The following is a 15,995-nucleotide window of genomic DNA, read 5'->3' on the forward strand; positions in this document are numbered from 1 at the left end:
GAATGCAATATAGCAGAAGTGGATTGGCTTTTACAAAGAAGATTTATTAAGTTACAAATTTACAGTTCTAAAGCCATAAAAATGTGCAAATTAAGGCATCAACAAGAGGATACCTTCATTCAAGAAAGGCCAATAGTGTCCAGGGTTTCTCTATTACATGGGAAGTTACATGGCGATGTCTGCGGGCCCTTCTCACCTAAGTTGGTTTCTGAATTTCTTGTGGGTCCTTCTGGCTTCTGCTGGGGCATTTTCTTTCTCTCTTCATCCTTCACTTGGTTCCATCTCTCTGCTTCCTGTGTCATCTCTGATCTCTCTCTCTGTTTTCTGCTTTTTTTTCTTTTCAGGACTCCAATAAAAGGATTAAGACCAACCTTAAATTGAATGGGGCACATCTCCATGGAAACAACCTAATCAAAATTCCCACCCACCCATAGGTCTGCCCCCACAGATTGGATTAGAAGAACATGTTTTCTTCTGGGGTGCATGGCAGTTTCAAACCAGCACAAGGACCTTCACTTCAGAAAAACGAACTTTAATACCTCATTTGCGCTTAGTTTCAGGCTCTCTGATGCCTCCATCCATGCACATTTTGGCAGTTTAGAACATTTCAATCCAGAAACTAATGCAAGAATGTTTCAAATAGGCTACTTGTTTTGGGTGTTGGGGCAAGACTGAAAACCTAAAGAAAACTAAGAGACAGAAGTAAGAATCCAAGCAAAGATGTGGAGCTCTGAACTAGGTCTACAGAGCTATGGTGAGAGTGGAGAGAGGTTTGATCCTCTCGAAGGTCCTTTCTAAAGCTTGGGTTTTATTGGTTTGATCTTGAAACCATCATAAATTCCAGGGGTTTAAAGAACATAGAAGACCATATCATCCAACTCTTCCATTGTAGAAACTAAACCCAAGGAAGGGAAAAGGGTTTTCTCACTTTCCCACACAGCAAGCTGCTAAAAAAGTTTAGACCAGGACAAAAGACCCTGAAACCCACTACTTTTCAACCTTGATCCAGGGATTAGCCTTTGTTCTACCATATTATTCAAATTTTCTTTTCTTTTTTTTTTTTTTTAGCAAATATACTTTCTTAGTTAAGACTACCAAGATAGGATTTAAGGCTGTAAGTTTTGGTAATAGATGGTGGTGACGGTAGCACAACATTGTGAGCATAATTAACAGCACTAAATTATATATTTGAATGTGATTGAAAGGGGAAAGTTTAGTTTGTATATATATTACTAGAATAAAAACTTTTCAAAAACAACATAGGGCTGTATAACACAGTAAACCCTATTGTAAATGTTAGACTATAGTTAATAGTACATTTACAAAAAAATTTTTTTATGAATTGTTACAAATGTACCACCCTAATGCAAGGAGTTAATAGTAGGAGGAATATATGGAAACTTTGTATTTTCTGCATGATTTTTCTGTAAACCTACAACTTTTCTAATTAAAAAAAAATAAGGAAATCAGCACAGAATCTATAGCTGCCATGTATCTCAGATATCTTCTGGAAAGGAAGGGTCTCCTATTTAAACCCTTCAGGGTGGCAAAATGCACAGGCTGACTTAGATGAGTTCTACATTTACTAACAGAGTGATATTGATAAGGTCACATCTTCTAAAGTTAAGTTTTTCATTGGTAAAATGAATAAACAAATCTTACCTTAAGGATTTTCTAAAGTACCTGCACAATGCTTTGTGCTCAACAACTGTTAAGTAGGTCCTTTCTCTGCCTGTTTTCTTTCTTTTCCCTTCTCTGTCAAGACTTTTAAGAAGTTATCAGTCATGTTCTCTAGCCTACCAAGGACAGTAAAGCAGAGTGGTTAGAATTTGGCCTCTGGTGTCAGGTAGACTAAATTATGACTCTTGGCCCTTGTGAACTTGAACACATTCTTAAACCTCTCTGAGACGATATATATACATACACACATACATATAAATCTGAAGATGACCATTCCTACCTCATAAGGTTGTTGTGAGGATTAAATGAGAAAAATATAATGAAAAATGTTTAGTGCAGTGCTTGACATATAGTAAATACTTGTGCTATTACTATGATTTTGTTGATTTTACATGCGAAGAACCAAAAGAACCCTTCCTCATATCTTCAGTTAATGGTCTCCTCTTTAACACATAATATCATTTTTTCAAAAACATAGTTGCATGCATGGAAGAAACCAAAAAGCTTCCTCTCAAAAGAAATTAAGGTAAATGGGATCAGTGGATCCAAAGGACTTCCAGAAATGGAATAGTGGCATCCTTAAATCATCAATTAATATCATCAATGTGAAATATCAGACACCCACCTATTGATTTGTTCCTCGCCTTTGATTAGAAGTCAACAGACCCTGTCCCCTTTGATTAGAAGTCAATAGTTCTGACAGGCCAAAAGGCCCTTCAAAGTACTTTCCATGGATCAAGTGGTTTAATTTGCCTTTGTGAAGATAGTCAGGTTCAGGATCACAATTGGCCTTTGCATCATCCTCAATGCCAAGAACAATATAGGTACTCAAAAAACATCCATTGAATGAATCCATCAATGAAAACTTCACTGAGTGCCTTGATACAACATGATAAATTCCAGGGGCCAACTTTCATTGTATTTGAGAATTTAGGACTGAAGTGGATGACAGGTAAAGAATAAGAGATTGAGCTCTGGGTTAAGACTGTTTGAATCCCGGCTCCATCATCTTTGTGGCTTTAGGCATGTCACTTAACACCCCCCCCAAACTTCAATTTTCTCATCTGTTAAATGCAGAGCATAATAACTGCACCAAACTAGTAAGGTTATCACGAGACTAAGTGAAGAAGATGTACAATATATGAAATTGTTTTAGTCTTGAAAAGTGTATTCATGACAAATATAGGAAAATAATTTTCAAAAATAAAAAACATTACCATAATTATATAGCACTTCTGTAATAGTAAATCTGATATACTAAATAGTCTTTATAGCAATTGAAAATCAAAATAACTGTTTCCTTATATTAGCCCACTGGTTGTTATATAACATAATATTACATATGATTTGATATTAGCCCACTGGTTATTGAATATATCATATATGTATATATTCTCCCTATTTTAGAAGTGCTTAAATGTCTATTTGGCATGGCCTAATGTCAATTTGTTCACAACACTGAGGACTCAATTACATGAGTGCTCAACTAAAGAGATTAAAAAAGAAAGCCAAAAGACCATAACCTTTTCTGTGTTTTTCATTTTTCCTTACAAATTGCCCAGTGAATTCAAATCAGTGTCCTTCTAAAATATTTTTCTGTTCCCACACATTACTAGAGAAAAACCTTTGGAATTCCTTGTATCTCAGTGAAAGATTAAATTATTCCACACTTTTTTAGAATGGGGGGGGGCTATGAAATAATGGGTCTACCAGATTACATGAGGATAAATTAATTTGTTTGTATCAGATGCTCGAGACAGCACCTGGCATAGAATAAGTGCTTAACAAATGTTACTCTGTAGTAAAAGTAATGGTATTGCTTTTGTTGCTGCTGCCGCTGATTTGAGTATGGGTGGATGTACCATAGGAGTAAAGAGTTCAGGCTCAGTCATTAAAATGCTAAGATTCTCAAGAAAAATGAAAGCATATGTCCATATAGAGACTTGTTCATGAATGTTCATAGCTGCATGTTCAGAATAGTCAAAAAGTAGAAACAAATCAAATGTGGTACAGCCAAACAAGAAGGATACTATTCAGTAATAACAAGGAACAGAGCACTGATACACAGTGTATACCCCATACATGGATGGACCTTTCAAACATGTTAAGTCAAAGAAGGAAAACACAAAAGTCTACAGACTGTATGATTCGATGTATATGAAATAGCCAAAAAAGACAAATCTGTGCATGCAGAAAGTACACTAGTGATTGCCTGGGGCTGGGAGGAGAAAGAAGGCATGAGGAATTTTCTGGTGATGGTGGACATGTTCTAAAGACAGATTTGGTGAGGGTTGGACATTGATTTACTAAAAATCAATGAATTGTACACTTAAAATGAGTAGAGTTGAGGCATGTAAATGATACCTGGATAAAGAGATTTTTATAAAAATGCAAGGCTTAAATATCAGCCCTATTACTTGCCAGCTCTATGACCTTGGGGCAAGTTTCTTAACATCTCTAAGCTTCAGCTTCCTTAATTATAAAGTGGTGATTATTTGTTCACTGCAATCAAACCAGAACCAGTTTTCAACACACAGAAAGGGTTCAATAAATGTTAGGTATTTTCATTATCGTGGGTTAAGTTTGAACTAAGCATTATCTCATTTAATCCTCATAAGACCCTGGGATGAAGATTATAGTATTTGCCCTGTTTTACAGATAAATAAAGATGCTCAGAGAGGTTAAACATTTTTCTTAGCTCACACAGATAATAAGTGAGGGGTTCAAGATTTGAACCAGGGAAGTCTGGTTCCAAACCCTGTGTGCTTTGTATATCTCTATAGACTGCCAGGGGACAACTCTTAAGGCTTAAGATATATTCTTGCTGGCCTCAACCTACTATGAAGCATGGGCCCACTACCTGGTTAGATATGGGCTGATTAGAGAGTAGATGAACAGAATCAGTTCCTGCAATTTTCATTTCAATCTTTCTCTGTAATTTAATTTCACATTTTAATTCACAGAGATCAAGCCCTTACTCTTAAATGTGCTTCAGAGCTGGCCTCTGCTGCAGGAAGAAGTGCTTGTTAGAGCTATTCTCCTGTAATGGCAGAGAGGTGGAAAGCCTCCAAAAAATTAGAATCCATAAGAAATAGATCTGGTTGATTCAAGTGACATAAATTGCACAATCCAGACAAGCACTATCAATTGAAATCTTGTCTGTAAGAAGCAGAGCTTGCCCCATGGGTACCACTTAGAAACTATTTACCTTGTATCTCAGGGCAGAAATAATTGAAAATTAAATTTGAGATGTTATGGGAAATCTAAAGAGGATTCAGTGAAGAGGGGGGAAAAGATTAAAATAGTAAACTATTGGTTCTCAATTCTGTTTTCTTCTGAATGTTCCCCATACATTCTCCTCAGGTCTTCTGTGGCCACTCTGACCTTCTGGTCCCTAATTTCTCAAAAGCGGAGGACAGAGAGAGAGTGAGTGAGAAAGAGATGAAAAAAGAAGAAGGGGAAGAGAAGGAAAGGCATAGAGCTGAGTATCAAAGGATTTGAGGTGTTTGTGAAACCAAAGAATAGATAAGGGCTGGAAGAGCAATAAATATATAAAGTTCTCAGGTTTTACCAGAGCAGAATCCTGGTGTACTGATAAGGCTGAGGGTATCACCACATCAGTTGAAAATGGAAATAATTAGAAACAAAAGAGGTCAAGAAAATGTGTCAGCAAAATCACCAAGCCGCTAATAGGTAAACCTTCACAAAGTCTCACTGGACATCTGCAGGCACACGTGCATATTTCATCCTCTGCTTGTAGGGCGCTTGCAGTAGTGACAGGGAAGATAAAGACAGACCTCTTATCATGGTGAAGTGCATATCTACTTAGATGCTGGACTCGGAGCCTTTGGAACTGAGGTTATAGTCTCTTCATATGTGCACATAGTCGGTGCTTAATAAACATTTGCTGGAAGGAAGGACAGGAGGAAGGGAGGGAAAGGAAGAAAGAGACAGACAGGCAGATATTTAGGAAACAATTCCTCCTTGTCTTAACCAACATGAGCCAGATGGCAATTTCAATTGCATATTAGCTAATTCATCCTTTTAAATCTAGTATATGTCTGCCATGACAATTAAGAAAGAGAAAAAAGGGCAAAGTGATTCATATTATATACTTTAATTAGAAAGTTTAAAAACTAGCAGCAGCAAATATTGTGAATAACTAAAATTCAAGGGAAGATATTATGAAATTAATAAACCATTAACTCTAAAATAATTGTTCTGAGTGAGCTTTTAGAAATCATTTTATGCTGTTTATGTCCCCAACTGTCCTGTGCTAAAACATCCTCAACTCTTAACATTGTTCCTGAAATCTTAACTGAAATATTCCAATAAATTTCTGGCAATTTTCCAACTTCCTAAGAAATAGAAAATATAGTGATAACAATATCTTATATTTCAGTCTTTTTTTTTCTTTTTCATAAGAGTTTCTTATCTTTGTTCACCTTTGAATATCATAATTAGGCTCTAAGGATGATAGAGCAACTACTATTATCTCCAGCCTATAAGATGTGCAAACTGAGGAAGGGAAAATAGCAGCACACAGTAGGTTGATGACTGAGTGAAATGTAACCTATGACTCTAAGTTTCAGTCAGCTCTTACCCTGCAGCAATGCTTGGACTGGAGTCATTCTATAGTATTCTTTGGGTATATCTTCTGAAGCAGAGAAAGAGGCAAAATATTTCCCAATTTTTTACCTATCAATCATGCTCTCATACACACTAGGGCTTCATTTTATAAAATGGATTTTTATTCTTCTCATGCAGCCAGGGTTTTCAAATTTCCATTAGCTGTAGAACCTTATTTCATGCTGAAGCTCTCTATTTAAAACAGACAAAAGTGGAGCTGCACTGGTAGGAGCAGGGCTGAGAGACCTGGGAGAAGTTTGGTGATAAGGGGTCATGGCTTCAGTTCCAATGCCAAATATGTGAAGAACACTGGGGCTCCACTCAACACAGACTGAGGATGATTGCCATAGAGAACATCTGCCTTTTGGGGGAGTGAGAAGAGCAAGGCCTTCACAGTCCAACAGATTCTGATTTCAAGAGCACCAACTTTTCTGAGCCTCCATGTTTTCATCTGTAAAAAAGTCACAGTGACACCTGTCAGTCCCTTGTGAGGACTAACCTAGACACCCTAAGTGAATGATGGGTCTGCAGGTGCTGGGGCAATTTCCTTCTGGAAGGCCCTTGGCAAACCTGCATGCTTTTCTGACTAAACACAAGTGCTCTTGTTTCCTCAGAGGACACAAATTCCATTTGTTGTCTTAAGTCCAGCAAGTTATCTCAGCTTGTTTGCTGTGGTCAGATTTCCTTAGTTTTCAGTGCAAAGGCCTTTAGTACTTGAGAGCCTTCACTGCTCTCTGAAACACTTAGCATGTTCTATTCAGTTCGCACAGCACCAAGACTTTAAAAACAGCTTGAAAATAAACTTGATTCCAAAAATGATTTATAATGTCCTAAGCAACAGCTCATTTACCCAAGAGAGTTCCATTGGTATTGACAGATGTCACCTCTGAAAAGAAATAGTATTAAGACTAGGGCACTGAGGGAAAATCATGCCTCAACCTCTTAAGACAATTATTCAAGGTGATTTTGAGCCTTAAAACCTTAGATATGCTTAATTCACTATTTTTGCCTGTAAGCACAGAAAGAAGTGAGGGTTGGGGGTGGGGGTGGTGAGGAAATACTAAGTGATTTAGGACTACTTCTAAAAACAAAGGAAAGGCATAGCGTAGAGGAGAAAAATAGAGAGGAGGCAGTATTTGAATGTTGGCCTATGTGGGCTTTTAGATTGAGCATCGTCAGCCCTCACTCACCTTGGTCTCTCCTTGCAGAGCCAGCTACTTCCAACCTGCCTTTGTAAAGTACAGAAATAATTGCTCTTACCTGCTTCTGACCTAATAATTACAGCAGTGCCTAAATTTATCCTCAGCATGTTTATTGTGGTTGAATTTCCTTAGTTTTCAGTGCAAAGGCCTTTCTAAGGATGCATTATTTGCTGTAACATCAAACTAGTGACAAGGCTATATAAGGTTCTGCCAAAAGCCAAGAGGTCGGTGTGAATCCAGCCCAAGGGGCTTGTAATCTTTGTCTGACATGCAAATATTAGAAAATCTTGGCAAGACTACAAGGTTTACATGGGAGGGAAGAAAGGCAATGCATGAGGCCAATAAATTTGAGAATACTAATTCATTTCTCCATAGGCTTCTCAAAAGGAGAAAAATAAGAGAGGTTTTTCCTAAAGTCCAAATTATCAGGCAAAAGCTGACTGATTAACTCTGCTTAGCTTTAATCTGTACTGAAGAGTAATTGTGTGTGTGTGTGTGTGCACGTGTGTGTACATGCATGTACATGGGTATGTGCTTTGCACCATGTGCTATAGAAGAGCATGGGTAGATAGAAGTAAAGAAGCTTAGGAGCAGGCAATGGTGGTGCAGAGGCAGAGTTCTCGCCTGCCATGCTGGAGACCCAGGTTCGTTTACTGGTGCCTGCCCATGCAAAAAAAAAAAAAAAGAGCCAGCTTAGAGGAATGGATAAGAAGTTTAGTCTATATAAAAATTTCAGTGTGATGAATTGAACATTCCTATATTAAGGAAATAAATCCTGTTATAGGAAACTAAAAAATTACTACTGTGACTTAATCCAATCTCTGGTTTGGAGTACAGTTATAGGATATTCTCAGATTCCTTGCTTACACCTTATGACCTGGCAGAATAATTATAGACTGTTAGATTCTTTAATCTTTTTAATACTTTTGCTATTATGAATTAAGAGATTCCATGCCTGACCTCTTTCAGCTGCATTCTTTTTCTATGCTGTGCAGGTGGGGGTCACATTTCATTTTTCATGTGAGCATTCCATTATTGCAGCACCATTTGTTGAATTTGGGGGGGGGGGGGGTGAGGGGAAGTGCACAGGCTGGGAATCAAACCTGGGTCTCCCACATGGCAGGCAAGAATTGTACCACTAAGCAATCCATGAGCCCCCTTTATAACTCCATTTTATCCCAATATTATATTGTATATATAAAATACAATAAGCTTTTACGTCTATACCCTTAACTTCTCTTCTAAATTTTAGTTTCAAATCAACGTTTAAATACAATTGGATGCCAGGCACTGTGCTAATGCTTTTAGTCTCTGACTCATTTTGTCAACACCAATGTTCTGATTCCAATCTAGTATGCATCCCACCACATCACAACTTACTATCAACATGTTGTAATCAAACCTTTGAGAAATTTAGAAATGGGCTGGAAGTAGAGGAGCAGTGTTGGCCTCACTGGTAATACAGAATGGTGTAATGGATGATGAACTCAGCAAATGTAAGTCTGTTTCTAGTACATTACTAGCTTGCTGTTAGAGGCATATTCCTGTATTCTTTCAGGACAACTATTTCTCTAAATGTGACACTGAAGCAAAAATAAAGGATCCTTACATGTAAAAATATTGTGAAGGATTTTAAGAACTTTGCACCTGTTTCAGAATTTCTCTATGTTGAAGGTGTGATGCTTAGCTAAACAAACCATGAAATGAATGGTGTATGCTTGGAAAGGAGATGAGCTTAAGACTAGACAACTATTTTAACAGAGCTACAACTGCTTCAAGTTTTGTTTTGGGGGAGAAGAGCGGTCAGCTGGGTTAGCAAGGGAATCGTCTTTGGAATTATCATTATCCCTGAAACACATAATGCAACATCCTCAAATTTTCATATTTGGATGGATGGATAATTTTTATACTTTAGAAACATACTTGAAATGGCCAAATGTCCTTCAGAGCCAAGGGTGATAAAGTGAGCAATCAAACTGGATAATATGTATCAATATATAGGACATGGCAATAAGGTAAAGTAACTTATCATCTTGAGTCACTTGTAAATTGGTTTGAAGACAGTTGCAAAAGAGAATCCCAAAATAGTTGGTGTAATTGCTGTCATGAAAATATACACATTGCACAAAGTTCCTTCTTTCCTTTAAAAGACTTAGATGCCTTATGAGACTTAACCTTACAAAGGAGAAGCTAAGCCTACTTGTAATTTTGCCTAAGAGTCACCCCCAGAGAGCCTCTTTTGTTGCTCAGATGTGGCCTCTTCTCTTGAAGCCAATTCAGCAGGTAAATTCACTGAGTGCTACATGGAACGTGGTTCCCAGGGGTATTTCTCCCTGACAGTGTGGGACATTACTTCCAGGGATGAGCCTGGACCTGGAATCATGGGATTGAGAAAGCCTTCTTGACCAAAATTGGGAAGAGAAATGAAACAAAGTAAATTTTCAGTAGCTGAGAGATTTCAAAATAGACTCTAAAGATCATTCTTAGGCATTATAGAGATATCCCTTTTTAGTTTTTAGTGTATTAGAATAGGTAGAAGGAAATATCTGAAACTGTTAAACTGTATTCCAGCAGCCTTCATTCTTGAAGATGATTGTATAACTATATAGCGCTTATAGTGTGACTGTGTGATTATGAAAACCTTGTAGCAAACTAAAAAACAAACAAACAAAACAAAAAAACCTTATGGCGGATTCTTCCTTTATCCAATATATGGACAGATGAGGAAAAAAATAAGGAAAATAAATAAATAAATAATAGGTGCGGATAAGGGGTATGAGCTGCTTTAGGTGGTTTTCATTTTCATTTTTATTTTCATTCTTATATATATTTTTCTTCTGGAGTAATGAAAATGTTCAAAAATAGATTGTGGTAAGGAATGCACAACTATTTGATGATATCGTAAACTATTGGTGATTGTATACTTTTGATGAGCATATGGTATGTGAGAATATCTCAATAAAATTGCATTTAAAAAGCAAAGAAAAAAGGCTCAGATGTTTCAAAGTGAGAGTAATTTTCAAAAAAACATTTTACTGTTAACTAGAAAAGGGCATTGATTTGAAAATGAGTCATTGGCCTGGGCCACGTGTGTGTGTGTGTACGTGTGCACACAGACAGTAATTGTTCTTGTTCAGGCATCATTCTGTAAAAGCTGTTACTTAGCTTACCTGTATCTGACTCTTGGGTATAGGTGTCATGCTTCCCTGGAGCAGGTTTATATCTTCACATTCTGAGAAGAACGTTGTTTTTGCTAAATAAAAAACAAACCAAAAAAACTGAAGGGATTATGTGACAAGCCCTGCTTTTTTATTGGAACTACAGTTTCCAAAGCATTGATGCATTAATTACATATACAATAAACTATGCATTGAATACTATGCTTCTGATTAATGCTTATTAGATAACCAGAATATATTTGAAGTTCTTCAGAAACAGGATGAAGAGGTGAAGCACCTTCCAGTATGTGTACTTTTTACAAAGGTTTTTCTCCCCTTGGAAAAAAAAGCCAAAAATCATAATAATAATGATCACCATTCAGCTAGTATGATTTGACACAAAATACAGAGTGTAAAGTGAACTAATACTGTAATCTAGTTGGTAAATTTGTTTCTCAATTTTGAAACCACTCTCTGTTTGTACTAGAGTTGAAATATTAAGTAAATATATTGTAGATAATAAGAACCAGATTTCTCACTCTCAGGAAAGAAAGAGGGAAGGCTGGAATTAACCTTGTGGTATTAGATCAGAATCACAGGTGTCAATATAAACTTAAGTTTCTAAAATATATATACAAAAAAATATAGACATAGAAGTACACCCAGATCTGTGTGTATGCATAGGTAAGTATTCATACTTACATTCCCTTGCTCTGACTTCTCGGACAGCCTAGAAGCAATGCCATTCTAGTGGCAATGAGCACACTTATTGACTAGATTTAGGCTCTCCAAAAGCCATTCTCCAATAAAAGAAACCAAAGTTTTGTCATTTTTCATGTGTGTGTGTGTTCATTTGTTTGTTTTTGAAACATGATTAATTACAAGGCTGGGGCAGGGAAAATACAAGATGAGTCTGGAGAATCATATGATTCTGGAAAGTAAAGGAGTATTCAGAAAAGGAATGTAAAATGTAGAAAAGATACTGGACCCAACCTGAAAGAGCTCACAATGGTCAAAAGAGAAACAATTTGAGCAACAAAATAAATAATGATGGTAATGGATTATAACCCATAGAATAAAGTAAATAAATATCCATGAACCTATATAGACATAAATAAATAAAATATGTGAATGGAGAAGAGACAGCTCTTCCTGCAAGTGAATTACAATTAACAAACTTGAAAGAATGAAGGAAATAGAAAATCATCTTAAAACACCATAGCTTGCTGGAGGCAAGGTCCACTGATGCTAACTTTAGTAGGCAAAAGTTTGAAGAGAAACAATACATTTGCAAAGTCTCAAAGTATCTTCCTACCAAGATCTCTACTGATTACAAAAGGAAAAATATTAATATTGGAGATACCTGGCAGGAACCACCTTAACCAAATAATCAAGATTTACATCACCAGTAAGAAAACATTGACATCATGTCACCCTGATAGCATGTTCTGAGATGGGCACATTACCTTTGTGTTAGTCTTCCCAATAATTGATAGCCTCAATCTAATCATGAGAAACATCAGACAAAAGCAAATTTAGGAACATTCCACAAAATAGCAACAAACTGCATACTTCAAAAGTAGCAAGATCATGAAAGACAAGGAGAAACTGAAGAAATATAGACAGGAGGTCAACTAAATGCAATGTGTGATCTTGGGTAGGGTCATGAAACTGGAAAAGGATATCAGTGGAAAAACTAGTGAAATTCAAATAAAATCTGTACTTTAGTTAATAGGATTATATCAATATGGATTTTTTTTAGTTTTGATCACTTTGCTATGATTATGTAAGATGCTAACATTAGGAGAAGCTAGGTGAAAAGTACATGAGAACCAACTATAATAATTTTGCAACTTTTCTGAAGTCTAAATAAAAAGTTAAAAAAAATCATGAACTGATTAGCCCTATGTAGTCAAAGGAATACTATGATTTATTAAACTTTATTTCCACATTACATAATAGTGGCATAAATTCCTGGGCCTTAGGGAAAATAAACAAAATATAGATCACCTCCCTGCTTCTGAAACAATAACCAAGAGAGAGAGAGAGAGGAGGAGGACCAGGAAAAGATAGTTTCAATCTAATAGATAAGAGCACTGTAAATAGTCTGAGTCCTAGTCTTACACTGGTGCTACTGTGTTTAGCATTCAAGTGACATTCTGAGAACCTATCCTACTCCTCTTACCCCAGATGGGAAATATTGGGATTTCTGAGACTGTTTATAAGAAATGATGATTATGATGACATTTACTGAGAGCTTACTATACACTAGGCACTGTTCCAAGCTCTTTACATGTATGGCCTCATCGCTCAAAACCCCATAAAATGGGTGGGCAATGGTGACTCAGTGGCAGAGTTCTGGCCTGCCATGCCAGAGACCTGGGTTCATTTCCCAATGCCTGCCCATTAAAAACAAACAAAAAACCTATAAAATGTTATTATTATTTCATTTTACAACTATGGAAATTGGGGTGCAGAGAGGGGAAATGAGACACAGAAAAGGTACTTTGCTGGGAAAACAGTGGAGAAAATCATGGCACATCTCTCCTTTTCTGATCTCCGATTTACCAGTCCTGTACTGGTATATGTTTTACCTCCCTGATCCAAGTATATCCTATTTTAATTACTCACCTAGACTTGCGTCTTTTACACTGAAAATGGAGTGAATAGAGGGAAGAGCCATATCTACAGGAAGACATTTCCTCTGTCTGGCTCCTGGGACCCAGAGCCCAAACCACCTGCCACCTTCACTGAAAGCATTATCTTCACCTTCTTTGCACCAGTTTTCTATTCAGCTTATGGCAGAAAATATGTTGAGAAATAATACTTCCCCTTTGCATAGAAAAGTTTCTCTTTGCTGGAATGGTCACTGAGATTTCATACTCAAAAAATGAGTCATTACTTGATTTCAAGCTGCATATTCGTTTTTTTTTGTTGTTGTTGTTGTTTTTCCAAAAGAAAGGAAGGTGGCACCTACTTCCCATGTTCTTCTATTCCTGCTCTGGTTACGATAATATTGATGCTTCATACTGAAATAATATTTTCCATTTATAAGCCTCATTCACATACTGTACCTGAACTAACTTTCAAAACCACCCTTTGAGGTTAGATCATATATAAGTCAACAATACCTATTAAGAGCCTAGTACGTGCCAGGCCCTGTGCAGTGCTGGATGTGAAATTGTAAACAAGACCAATGTGATCCTTGCCCTCCAAGAGGTGACATGACAGTGGGGAATACAAGCCAAAAAAGTAAGCAAATACATAAAATAAGTACAATGTGTGGAGTTAGAAAGAGAAATAAATCAAAGCATTATAAAGTAAAACATAATAACCTGGCATAACATGGAGAGACCTACATTAGAAAGGTGCTCTGTCAACACCTCTTTGATCAGGTGACATTTAATGAGAACCAAAAAGCCCTGCAAAGTGTGGGCAGCACCTCCCATTTAGAGGAATCGGCAAGAGGAGTGCACGGTGGTCTGACAAGAGTGTGGCATGTCCTCGAAACTATGAGAAGGCAAATTACTCCAGAGAACGTGAAGGAGGAGGAAACAGGCCTGAAGTGAGGTCACAGAGGAAAGCAGGGCTGGCTGTGTACAAGGGTTTTATTCCACTGCAACAGGAAAGTTTACTATAAATTTACAGTTCTTATAGCTGACAAGAGTATGGCTCCACTCAGTTCTTCTCATTCCTTCCTCTTATCTCCAATATATATTAAATGCATGCTAGGTGCCAAGCATTTTACTATGGGCTAGATAAAGTACAGTTTTAATCTCAGATAGATTAAATCTGGAGGTGGAAATGACCATGTGAACAATGCAATAAAGCATGATGGGTGCTATGGCCAGAAGTCTCTACAGAATATGTGGGAGACCTGAAGGAGGGGAAGTCAGCTCTATATTGGAGAGGGGAGAGTCAGAGAGTTAGTATTGATTCAGTCAAGAAGATGAATGTTTATAAGGCAAATGGGGATGGGGAGGATAATCAAAGTAGACTGAGTAAAGACAGAAAATGAAATGGCCTGGAAGATTCTGAGAATAGTGGACTATTTCTAGGATGGTGTGGGGGTGTCTCAATGGTAGGGCTGAAAAAATAGAAATGGCCACAGGGCAGATCATGAAGCATGGCAAAGTAAGAAGTTTGGATTTCATTCTCTAAGCAATGGAAGCCAGTGACAGTTTTCAAGCTAGGAAGCAACCTAATCGGACACATTGCAGATAGAAGATCACATCATCAGAATTGCGGGCAGTAAATTGTAGGTGGGTGGAAGGCAGCGCGCTACTGGAAACAGGGAGACCTGTCAGAAGACACCAGAGGTCTAGTCAAGAGGAAATGGAGGCCTAAAGTGAGACTACGGCTGTAGGGTTGGAGAACTGAGGGTAAACTGGATAGATGGCAAGGAGGAAGAAGGTGGAAAATTGACACTAGATGTTTTGGGTGAGGCAGATATGGGATTTTGAATGAATTCTGGGCTTCTATGTCTTCTAAGTTCAGCATTTTTGAAGTGGAAAGTTTTTTTTTTGTTAATCAAAAAAAAATTAACTAACAACATTTAGAAATCATTCCATTCTACATATGCAATCGGTAATTCTTAATATCATCACATAGATGTATGATCATCATTTCTTAGTACATTTGCATCGATTTAGGAAAAGAACTAGCAAAAGAAAAGAAAAAGATATAGAATGATAATATAGAGAAAAAAATAAAAATAATAATAAAAATAAAAAATAAAAAAATATATAAAAAAGAAAAAAACAAAAAACACAAACAAACAAAAACTATAGCTCAGATGCAGCTTCATTCAGTGTTTTAACATAATTACATTACAATTAAGTAGTATCGTGCTGTCCATTTTTGAGTTTTTGTATCTAGTCCTGTTGCACAGTCTGTATCCCTTCAGCTCCAATCACCCATTATCTTACCCTGTTTCTAACTCCTGATAGTCTCTGTTACCAATGACATATGCCAAGTTTATTCTCGAATGTCAGTTCACATCAGTGGGACCATACAGTATTTGTCCTTTAGTTTTTGGCTAGACTCACTCAGCATAATGTTCTCTAGGTCCATCCATGTTATTACATGCTTCATAAGTTTATCCTGTCTTAAAGCTGCATAATATTCCATCGTATGTATATACCACAGTTTGTTTAGCCACTCATCTGTTGATGGACATTTTGGCTGTTTCCATCTCTTTGCAATTGTAAATAACGCTGCTATAAACATTGGTGTGCAAATGTCCGTTTGTGTCTTTGCCCTTAAGTCCTTTGAGTAGATACCCAGCAATGGTATTGCTGGGTCATATGGCAATTCTATATTCAGT

At 37.0% G+C, this 15,995-nt stretch overlaps 1 long non-coding RNA gene across 2 annotated transcripts in view; it reads right to left on the bottom strand.

The window, feature by feature from the left end:
- Positions 1-6,455: 6,455 nt before the first annotated feature.
- LOC143673457 (uncharacterized) overlaps positions 6,456-15,995 on the bottom strand; it is a 102,846-nt gene continuing 93,306 nt past the window's right edge. For both annotated transcript variants that reach the window (XR_013170375.1, XR_013170376.1), the window contains exons 4-5: positions 10,682-10,764; positions 6,456-6,760 (exon numbers count right to left, since the gene is read on the bottom strand). This is a non-coding gene — a long non-coding RNA (uncharacterized LOC143673457). The remainder of the gene's footprint in view (positions 6,761-10,681; positions 10,765-15,995) is intronic.

This window comes from Tamandua tetradactyla, chromosome 2 (assembly GCF_023851605.1).
Source record: "Tamandua tetradactyla isolate mTamTet1 chromosome 2, mTamTet1.pri, whole genome shotgun sequence".
Classification (NCBI taxonomy): domain Eukaryota; kingdom Metazoa; phylum Chordata; class Mammalia; order Pilosa; family Myrmecophagidae; genus Tamandua; species Tamandua tetradactyla.